The sequence below is a fragment of the Xenopus laevis genome, chromosome 2L, assembly GCF_017654675.1.
Source record: "Xenopus laevis strain J_2021 chromosome 2L, Xenopus_laevis_v10.1, whole genome shotgun sequence".
Lineage (NCBI taxonomy): Eukaryota > Metazoa > Chordata > Amphibia > Anura > Pipidae > Xenopus > Xenopus laevis.
In genome coordinates this window covers 61,991,061-62,002,718 of record NC_054373.1, presented here as the reverse complement: position 1 = coordinate 62,002,718, position 11,658 = coordinate 61,991,061, and the positions used below count along the sequence as shown (strand labels likewise).

The following is an 11,658-nucleotide window of genomic DNA, read 5'->3' as shown; positions in this document are numbered from 1 at the left end:
AACTCTAAATTCAATCCATGATAAATCTGCCCCTTAATGTAGTATGTACATCAGAGATGGAATTGTGCATATTTTTTTCACTATCACTTACACATTTACACTTAACATGTACATTAGAGGACATTATAGACAAATAGAAGGGGACCTTTTTACCCATAAAGTGGATTACCGTACCAGAGGCCACCCCTTTAGTCTAGAAGAAAAGAACTTTCATTTGAAGCAACGTAGGGGGTTCTTCACAGTGAGGACAGTGAGGTTGTGGAATGCACTGCCGGGTGATGTTGTGATGGCTGATTCAGTTAATGCCTTTAAGAATGACTTGGATGATTTTTTGGACAGACATAATATCAAAGTCTATTGTGATACTAAACTCTATAGTTAGTATAGGTATGGGTATATATAATTTATGTGAAAGTAGGGAGGGGTGTGTGTATGGATGCTGGATTTTCATTTGGAGGGGTTGAACTTGATGGACTTTGTCTTTTTTCAACCCAATTTAACTATGTAACAATGTAACATATTCATATGTGCGGACCTTCTCCTGTAACCAGGAAGCACTGCCAGTAAGTCAAGGTAAAATAGGTCATACTTTATTTAGGCTTTATTTGACTTGAAACTAGATCTCAATAAGCAGATAATGCCCAACAAATAGTGATAATGACACAGCAGCAATGTGCGCCTCCATATTTGTCCACCAAAGAGTGATATCTCCCCCCCTCAATAAAATGTCAATAAGCACCAACAGTAGCTCAGATCCTAAAAAATAAAATGTTTGTTTTAAAAAGTGTGTCAAGTAAATACTACTTGCTGATTGGTAGCTGTGAGTTAGTAGACCAGCAATGTTAAGGATTGAAATGGCAGCTGGTGGATGCTCAGAAACTTGGCAAATTCAGAACACGTGAAAATTGGGGATACATTTTGTCATTTCAAAGGGAATGTTCTGATTACAGCAAAAGCTAAATGCACCAAAGCATGAGATACTATGCTACAATTTCATCTTTAGAAAGTTACAATTATGAGGTTTATACAAGAGTACAAAATAAAAAAAGAAAATAGTCAGTACACTCTATCAAACACCATTAATGAAATGAGCCATTCCAATAAATGGTTCATAAAACCACTCCCTAGGCAGTTGGTGAAATTGTGTATGGCTGTGCCTTAGCAAAACAAGCTGATTTTATATGCAAGCATGAACTACATGGTAACTTAGAACTTGTGCCTCAGTAACATTGATAAGCTCTATGTGCAGTGGTGCATTATATATGAAACATCACTATTTTCACATTTTAAAGCTGTTATCATTATTAGACTCGTTTTGATAATTGTTTTTATATTTTACCATCCGACTTTTACCTCAAGTCCTTTTTTAGGGTGTGAGCCATCTCTCTCTTTACAGTTCCACTACTGTATATATTTTTAATGGAAAGTTTAAGGTATAATAAACTGAGTATGGCTTTACAGTATATATCCCAGCTAAAATATAGCAGATGCATTCACCAACTACAGGAGAGTATTGATCTTTTATTCCAGTTTGCAAACGTTCTGCTTTCCTTATTGTACTGGTTTACTTAGATATGGGCTACCATAATATATATATATATATATATATATATATATATATATATATATATATATATATATATATATATATATATATATATATATATAGATAGATAGATAGATAGATATATATGAATGTAAATTAAAGCATAAAAGAAAGTTTGATTTAACAAAACAGCAATGATATTTTTCTACCCCTGAACTTGTCCCACTGACAGTTCTATGTGTGAAATTATAATTGTAAGCTATTGGTCCCGAGGTTTTAATTGAATTAGCTTAAAGGCATTGTTCATGTTTAAATTTTAACTTTTTAAACTTTTAGTATGATGTAGACATTGATATTCTAACACACTTTGCAATTTTTTTTTCATTTTTTATAATTTATGGTTTTGAGTTATTTAGATTTTTATTCAGCAGATTTCCAGTTTGCAATCTGGTTGCTAGGAATCAAATTACCCTAGCAACCATGCTCTAATTTGAATTTGATACTGGAAAATGAATAGGAGAATAGGGTCTGTATAGAAAAAAGAGTAATCATAACTAGCAATAACAATAAATGCGTAGCCTTACAGAGCATTTGTTTTCAAAAAGGTATCAGTGACCCCCATTTGAAAAAAAAAAGCAATTTGTTTTTTATTGTCCATTTTGACTGATTTCAGTCTGTGAACAAATGGCTTTTGCAAACACATGCAGTTTATGTAATAACATTTAACAAATTATTTAACAAAACTCCAGAGCAGGAGTTAACATGAGAGTTGTAACCGATATGACCCATGGCATCCAGGGCTTGTGACAAAACCATGATTTTGGAAAGAAACACAATATCTGTGTTCCCAAATGATAGTCATGTACTTTTGATACTTTCTAATTCATGTGAATGGGATGCAGCTGTAAGCATGGAAGACCTGAAAGGACAACATTGTTCAAAATCCCCCATGTGCATTCAGCCTAAAGAAACTGCAGATAATTGTTTCAAGGTCCAAACACTCAGATATTGGTCATACAGGTGGACTGCTAATTAACCAAGACTGGAGATCTAGTCCCAAAATTTCATTATGTAATTACATGATATTTTACATGGTCCTAAAATATCTAAAGTAAAGGCTGCCAACAATTAATGGTTGCAATCTGTATGTCTCCACAGACTGTGAAAATGAAGTTATATCTGGAATTCTTCCTTATTCTGTGCAGCTTTACTACAGGTAATATGGTGATAATAACCAAGACTAATAACTAATAACTACTCAGAATGTGAGTCCAGTCTTCTTGTGAGGCACATCCAATTTTTGATAAAGGAAAAAATATGCTTATGCATTTTTATTCATCATGAAGTGCTTGTTTTCTTTATTGAAATGTCAATTTTCTTTGATATTCCTGAGAGAAAATATTGAATTCCAACTACAAAAATAAAATAAGGAAGGTAAATAAAATGTTTTCCCAAGAGAATTCATACTGGGGTTTCTTTTCTAAGAAACTATTAAATATAATATTAAACATAAGTTCAGTTCAGTTCCCATACTGGTGATTACTCACTTTCCAGCACAAATTTACTGTAAGTAAACAGAGAGCAGAAAAAGGCTATGGAACTGTTTCACACTGTTGGCTTAGACTAACATGTACTGTAGTTAGATTGGTCTCTAGATTCTCAGATGGAATATCATAACTGGTTCCATTTGCATAGATAGGGAGAAGGTAAAGTTTCCTTCATCCTACCTATACTTTTATAGCTCAGCAACCCTCACTGCAAAACCTGTACTTACAAAGGCTTTTACATTGGGCAAAAGTTTTGTTACATAAAGGCTATGTTATATTTAGAACATACTCTGAACATCAGATGTATTAGTAGTAGGGATGTAGCGAACTGCCGATTTGGTGTTCGCGAACGCCGGCAAAAAATGCGAACGTTCGCGAACAGTTCGCGAACTTCGAACACCCGCTGAAATCGTTCGATTCGAACGATCGAAGGATTTTAATCGTTCGATCGAAGGATTTTCATTCGAATCGAACGATTGAAGCCATTCGATCAAATGCTTTTCATTCGATCGAATGCTTACAATCCTTCGAACGAATGGAAATCGTTCGATTTTTAGCGGTTGAAGGAATTCGAATGGTCGAATGGTCGAATGGTCGAACGATCGAACGCGAACTCAAAATGCGAACGTTCCCAAACGTTCGCGAACATTCGGCGGACGCGAACGGTCGAAGTTCGCGCGAACTAGTTCACGGGCGAACAGTTCGCTACATCCCTAATTAGTAGAAGGAATAGTATTATCAAACCCCTACAGATATGGGCAAATATGCTTGGAATCATGATGAGATGAACTTATACTGCCTTATACTTCATGTGTATTTGCAATTCTTATGTCTCTTACTTTAGTTTTTACACTCTGTCCATCATGCACTTCGGATGAGACTTGCAACAATGCAACCAATAGTTGTGATTGTAATCCTTCAAAGTACTCTGAAACAGGTAGAGTAAACACTTTCTCTGAACCAAAATTAATGGTGAATTAGTCTCTGAATATCTCCAGGAAACTACTGTATTGTACATATGCAGCTCATGGTATTTGAACTAGGGATGCTGAATCTAGGGGATTCTGGCAAGATTCAGCCTTTTTCATCAGAATTTTGCTTTGGCTGGATGAAGTGCCTCGCCGAACAGAATCCGAATCCAAAAAATCATGTGACTTTTCGACCACACAAACAAGGAAGTCAAATATCTTTTAGCCAATTTCCAGAACCCACCAGCACACCCTGGCCTCTCCAGCATAAGTTGGCCCGGTGCACAGTCAGAAGGGATCGGCAACCCCAATTGTAGTCAGCGTAATAAAAGAAAAACTGGCACTCAGAGCTCGATGCATGAGGGCAAAGCCCTGCGTGTTTATTACAATGTAACGTTTCGGGGGCGGGCCCCTTCGTCAGACCAAATATCTTTTAGCACCACACTGCGTGCATGGTTCTTTTACCCTTGTTTCCATAATTTACATATGCAAATTACGGTTCGGTATTCAGTCAAACCTTTCTAAATGGATTCGGAATTTGGCTGAATCCTAAAAAAGTAGATTAGGTGCATCCCTAATTTAAACTGAATTTACTAGTGTGCATTTGTGCTTGCATGTTGATAAGATATAACTATAACTGTGGGTATTATACTTTTATTCTTACCTTGATGACTCAATTATTATTCTGACTTCCTTCTGTGTGTTTGTAGAGCAAAACCCACTACCAGAAATTACATGCAACTATAACATGGTTTTGCGGATACCAAGATGTCAATTGGAGAAAAATGGATATGACTCTTCCAGTTATGCTCTGAATAATCCAAATTGCAAACTTACTCCATACTTGGATAATATCTCATTCTTGGGTATTTTGTGGCACATAGGGGCAGGAGACTGTGGTAACATTAAAACGGTGAGTTTACTAGAATCTAAGTGCATAAAAGCATTGAATAACATTGCTTCACAAAAATGGATATCTATTGTCTATAGGGTTTGTCTATAGGTTTGTCTAGGGAGCCCGGCGGTTCTGTTATTGGCTTGACCACTGGGAAAAACATAAAAAAGGGTGAGGATCAACCCTGTTGGTCTCAAGCCACTGGTTGGAGATCACTGACCTAGAGTATGAGGGTACTAAAATTGATAAACAGTACTCAGCCTTCCAAAACGTGCAATGCTCAGTTATTAATCCCATCAGCACAAGTCCTGGAGTTGCGTCCCTCAGGAAGCATCCACAGAGCACTAGTGATTTGGTGCTTTGCTCCAATGAATGGTGAAAAGTGCAATTCTGTGGATAAAGTATGACCCTGTTCCCATTGCCCGATGCAAACTCATTGGTGTTCGCAATGCTACATTTCTAAATGGCAGGCAAGCTAAGGGTCATCTAAGGGAACACCCATGTACTATGGGAAAAGGAAAGATTTTTGCACTCCATTCTGGTGAGAGACAGGGTGCATATTTACTGGCAAATGACAAGGCAATGACACTCCATTGAGTATGTTGTATGAGTGTATAGAGTGTATAGAGTGCATAGAGTGTGAAACATGTTGCGTGTTTTACCCAAATAGAAGGGCTGAAGTTTAATAGAAGTACAATTTTCTGTACAGTGACACATCATATAAGGGCAAGTCTTCAAGGCAGTTTGATCTGCTGGGACACATTACTGAAATATACCTAGCAATATACTGCTTTACCTAGACACAAGGCTGGATGCTTTGACAAAAATATGCACTACAGATGAATGGCCAGTCTAGTGATGGGCGAGTCTGTCCCGTTTCACTGAAAATTCACAAATTCTTTCAAACCTTGCAACTATTTTTTAAAATTATTTTTACAACATATTGGAGTCTATGGGCGTTTCTTCACAGCAAAGCCTTGTGATTATATTGCTTATATAATGTACACACTAGGGGCAGATTTATTAAGGGTCAAATTGAAAATTCTAATTCTAATTTTCAATTTTTTTTATGGTCAAATTCAAATTGTGAATTATCCAAATCGATTCTAGTTTTAATTAGAATTTTGAGATTTATCATACTCTGGCCCTTTAAGAACTCTAAAAACTGCCGAATTCATGTTTAAGTAAATGGGAGAGGTCCAGGGACCAATTTGGACATGTTATTAGCCTTCCAGACATTCGAGTTTTTTCTGAGAAAATACAATTCGAGTTTTTGAGTCGGTAGAGTCAGTAGAATTCAAATATTAATAACCCCCCAGTCAAATTTCTAGTACAATCGAATTTAAGTTTTAAAAAAAACCTCAAATGAATTTGAAATTCAACCTTTAATAAATGTGCCTCCAAATGTGAAAGTGAACAGGGACTGATATGAATGATCTATAATTTTGGTAAAGCAGTGTGGAATAAGTTGGCACAGTACAAATAAAACCTAATATTAATAAATGCAGTTTACTAATGTAGTATGATTAATACTTTCATTTTTTAATAGGAGAATTCAACTCATATAACTTACAACAATAGTTTGATCATAAACCCAAAACCATCTATATTCATCACAAAAAATAAAGTCATATACAATTTTTCCTGCATTTATCCACGAAACATGGATACTGCACTTTATCCATTGAACGTTGCAACAGGGTGAGTGATGAACTTTATAACAATCACAATATTGAAAAAAGTCAGTTTTGAAAATGTAGTTGAAAATCCTTTTGACATGCTTTACTGAAGAAGATAAATATTGAATGAAAATGGGTATAAGATGGGAAAAATCAGAAATAATGTGTGGTTATGTACATGAAAGTATTAGACCTTAGGGGCATTTGCTGAAAATGCGGCTTACTGGATCTTATTTACACAATGACAACAGAGAAGTAACACTTGGAGAGACTAGCAAGCCATGCAGCCGTGCTCTTTTCAGATACATTCTTATACACTAATTTTCTTGTTCTATGCTTCAGGCCTTGCAAAGTTTAAAGAAAATCAACAAATTATTAATATCCTACTTTTTCCTCCCAATTGGTTATTACTGTAGTGTTTGATTTATGGAAACAGTGGTAGCTATATATTAAAATAAATCTGGATATCTTTCTATTTTTTCAATTTTTAGTACAGAATACAGATATTACACAGACACCTTTGAATCAGCAGGTCTGAAAAATGTTTTTTGGAACAATTAACAGTGATTTTGGATTTATGCTTATTGTAGACATTTATACACATTGGGGGTCATTTTCCAATGGCCCAGGTGCAAGGTGGTACAACATTTTGCCACTATATTCATTCACCCAGCACATGCATCTGGGACATTGACAATTACTCTGCACCTTGTGACAAATTAGAAACCTGGCATAAAGTTCAGACCATAGCAATAGTAGACCCAAGACAGCCCTCCATTTATATTTTCACCTTGCCATAGGGGCGGTAGTAAGAAAATGGCTCTTGAGTACCCAGCACCCTTCAGTGCAGGTTAGGGGGTGTGTAGGATGGGTGATGCCTACGTGCTTCCTCCAGCCCACTGCATAGCCACTCGCACTCTATTCATGGTGGAAGTGCAAGTCCTTTGCACCTTGCATCTTGCCTAACACTTTGTAAATGAACTCTACAGAATCATATAGATTTTCACAAAAAATGTGTTATTTTCTTATTTAGAAGTAAGGTAGTAGTTTATGTGTTTATGCGTATACTTATATTTCAGGACCAATACAACCACTCTCCCTGGAGTAATTGGCAAAATCCGTGTAAGCATGGCGGTTTTCACAGATTCTTCATTTACCAATGCTGTCACCGTTAACACCTTATTGGTGGTGGAGCAAATGGTTTATGTCTCAGTGCTGATGCAAACAGTGGACAACTACGCCCTAAAAGTGGTCAATTTGTACACCTCTGCATCAAATCGCTCTACTGATGTAAAGTATTATCTGCTTCAGAATGGGTAGGTTATGTCATTCCTTATATCCTTTAAATACTGAAAATAATTAATTTATTTGTTGTAGATAAAAAAAAATTAACCAGATGCAATGTATAATTTTACCCTATGCAACAAAAATATGACACGACTAAGTGGCAAAAATAAGTAATTATTTACATTTTGGGCTTAATTAATTACAAAACAATATTAAAGTAAGGAAAATAATCTTTACCTGGCTTGATAGTCAAACAGGTTAGTATATCATTCTAGAGATTTAACTAATACACATTTCTGTCTCTTGCCAGCTGTCCAAACACTGCCCTTGGAAACTTCCTATTCAAAACTATATGGAATGGACAGTTCACTGAAGCACGATTTCAAATGAAAATGGCCAAGATTTCTGGCTCAGATTTTATTTATCTATTTGCAGATCTTGTGCTGTGTAATAATTCCTGTACACCGGTAATATCTTTTAAGGGACCGTTTAAAAATGTCTTTCATGAACTGAAGTGCTTTTTAAAAAACCTGCATAACCCTTTTTAAAGTGTGATATTTGTATTTAGAGTAGACATATGATTTAACATTGTAGGTTTTACTGATCCAAGTCTTGTTTAATATTTAAAGTCATTTTGCCCAAATCTGGAAAGGGTAAAGGATGGCTTAGGCAATAGAAATGAAGAATGGACAAATGTACCAAAGGGAATGTTGTTAGATGCAGGATCTATTATTTTGAAGTAGCTCTGGAAACGAAGGGTCACCAACACTGTAAATGCTTCTAAAGTGATACATTAGTTGATACATTTCTTATCTTTGGCCCCACTGAGCAGAATTCCTGAGTTTTATTAAAGGAATTCTGTCATGATTTTTATGGATTACATTTTAATTCTAAATTTCACTGTTTACATTGCAATTAATTCACTTTACTATATCAAATTTTACTCTTGAACGAACAAATGTATTTTATTAGTAATAATATTGGTGTGGAGGCAGCCATATCAATGCAGCGATATCCCTGCAGTGAGCACCAACCATTTAGTTTTTTTGCATGCTGCCACCAAAAATGTAGGTATGGTTTTAACATTTTTTGTGGGATAACAGGGGAGTGGTTTAAAGTGGGTCTACGTAGGGTAGGGTGGGTTGGGATTTTTTTTTGTTAAGGGCTGAGCTCATCTTTATGGTGTGGTGATCCAAATGATAAAAATGCTCCTCATTCAAAAAACCTGAGGTCCCAAGAAATCTAGATAATCAAACCCATACCTGTACTAAATAGAAATACCTGCTATGAATAAAAGTTTGGTCCTTTGAAGGTCATTTACAGATGGATGAGTTTATGTATGTATGAATGTTTCATGAGAAATTCACAAGGCTATTTAAAGGAGGAGGAAACCTACATAAACCCCAGGTCCCCTCCTTTTGCCCCCTCCCTGCTCCTTTCTTGCACCATGTGTTATTTTCAAAACAGTCCCTATGTGTGTACCTGATATAAAAATGCAGAGTTGCATGGCAGACACAGACTGATAGATGCCATTTTGCACCACTTTGGACATTCCGGTAACAAGTTATATGGGAAGGGAGCAGGGGGCTAATGGAGAGGGTCTGGGGTTGGGGTGGTTTTTGTTTTACTTTAAAGATGTTTTAGTTTGCTTGAAAATAACAATATCTAATTCTCTTCTGTCTATTCTTGAAATAGAACTGCAACAGCCGCTCAACAAGCGATCAGAGCTATGATACAACAGTCAACATGCGCTTCCAATTCAGTAAGTGGTCACTTGTTTTGCCACCTTGCTTGTACAACACAGGAGTTAATACCTACTGCATTAACTGTTAGTGTGACTAAAGGACATACATCTTTTTAAGAACATAATAGTTAATAGTTCTGGCACAGTCACACAATGACAAAACAGGCACAAACATTATTAGCTCACAACATCAAAGCATCTTCTATTGCCTACCAAGAATTTGTGTGGAATTTGTGTACCAAATTGTGCTTCTAGAGATACTAGCTGTACCTAGACAATAATAGGCCCCACTGCAATAATTTTTGGGCCCACCACACTTCAAAAAAGTTACTTTTTTGATATACATAGGGGCATATTTATCAAGGGTTGCATTTAGAATTGAAAAAACTTCAAAATTCGAATTCAAAAAGACCAACCGAAATTTGAAGCTTTTTTTCTGGTCGAATAGGTCCGTTTTCGATCGAATAGGTACAATTTTTTCCGATTCAAATCAAATTTGGACCATTCCCTAGTAGAAGTACACAAAAATAGCTCAAAATTCGAAGTTTTTTTCATTAGAAAATACAGTGTCTGTATTTGAATCCTGTTTGAGGGAACATTCGGTTTTTACCTTTCTCAAGTGACAAAAGCTTCTTTGTTTTACAGATTCAGCTTCCAGCAACCTCGGCAGTAAGTAAAATATATCCTTTATGGTGTTGTGGAAAAAGGCATTTGCCTATAGCATAACGTATGAAATGCTTTATAAGTTTTATCCATATACTGTATTTGTATTCAGCAACTGTAGTATTACAGCACATAAAGAGTGTCACCATTCTCACTGACATGATTTTATTATTCTCTCCTGTAAATAGGGATGCTTATAAAAATAGCAGGTATACATTGTTAGAGTGTCCCATTTTACAGAGAATAAAGATGGGTAACATCATTATAAAGTGTTTTCCTACCCAATTTTCAAAGGAACAGTTCAGTGTAAAAATAAAAAATAGGTAAATATATAGCCTGTGCAAAATAAAAAATGTTTCTAATATAGCCAAAAAAGTAATCTCTAAAGGCTGGCGTGAACAGATGTCTAACATAACAGAACAGAGGACAACTTCCTGCTTTTCGTCTCTCTAACTCTGAGTTAGTCAGCGACTTGAAGGGTGCCTTCATGGGACATTGTGCATATTCAGTGAGTTTGCTTTTGATCCTTACCACGCAGGTCCGATTCAAAAGCAAACAGGTATGACTCATATGCCCCCCAAGTCACAGATTGGTTAGTGACTGGTAAAAAAATAGTGGAAACCAAGAGAGCTGCAGAGCAGGACTATACTTACTAACTAACTAACGAACTATATTAGAAACATTTTTTATTTTAAACAGCCTATCTTTTTATTGAGTTTTTATTATTACACTGAACAATTCCTTTCAAATATATCAATTTTAAAACAGATATACATAAATGTACTCTTAGGCTGGGGACTTGGCAACCCTGTACATGTCTTATTTCAAATATATTGTACTTTTTACAGGTTTCTCCATGAAGTGGGCTTTGAGTTCACTTCTTTTGCCCCTAATACTTATGACAATCATGTAACGTTGTGAAGTGTGGTGTCGGTGAAGATTATGGTGAAGATTCTTTCACTTCAACCCAGTTTAATTTGTATGATATTTGGAATGCATACTGCTGCTGGTTACATTTTACTATTAAGTTTACTTATGTTTATTATTATGGTAACTATTAGTACAATATATATTTTTATCCAGGACTTCTAATTATATGGCATGTCTAATTACTAGAAACAAGAAATTTACATGCACCTTGGACTCCTTTATTCATAATCAAGTAACTTTTTAACTGAACTTTTCCCTGTAACAGGCATGTTGTTTCCTTTAGTTGTAGTCATTTGGCACACACTGACCACCGTAACCCAGTGTTCACTGTTAATAACTGGAACTGATTTGTGGACCCCCAAATACATATTTAATAGACGTACCCTAAAGCAGGTAAAC

The 11,658-nt window shown here is 35.8% G+C and overlaps 1 long non-coding RNA gene across 1 annotated transcript; it reads left to right on the top strand.

Annotated features, from left to right (window-relative positions):
- Nucleotides 1-8,339: 8,339 nt before the first annotated feature.
- Nucleotides 8,340-11,421, top strand: LOC121399645. Its single transcript, XR_005965234.1, has 4 exons — nucleotides 8,340-8,389; nucleotides 9,618-9,684; nucleotides 10,312-10,335; nucleotides 11,178-11,421. It is a non-coding gene; the product is annotated as an uncharacterized LOC121399645 (long non-coding RNA).
- The last annotated feature ends 237 nt before the right edge of the window (nucleotides 11,422-11,658 follow it).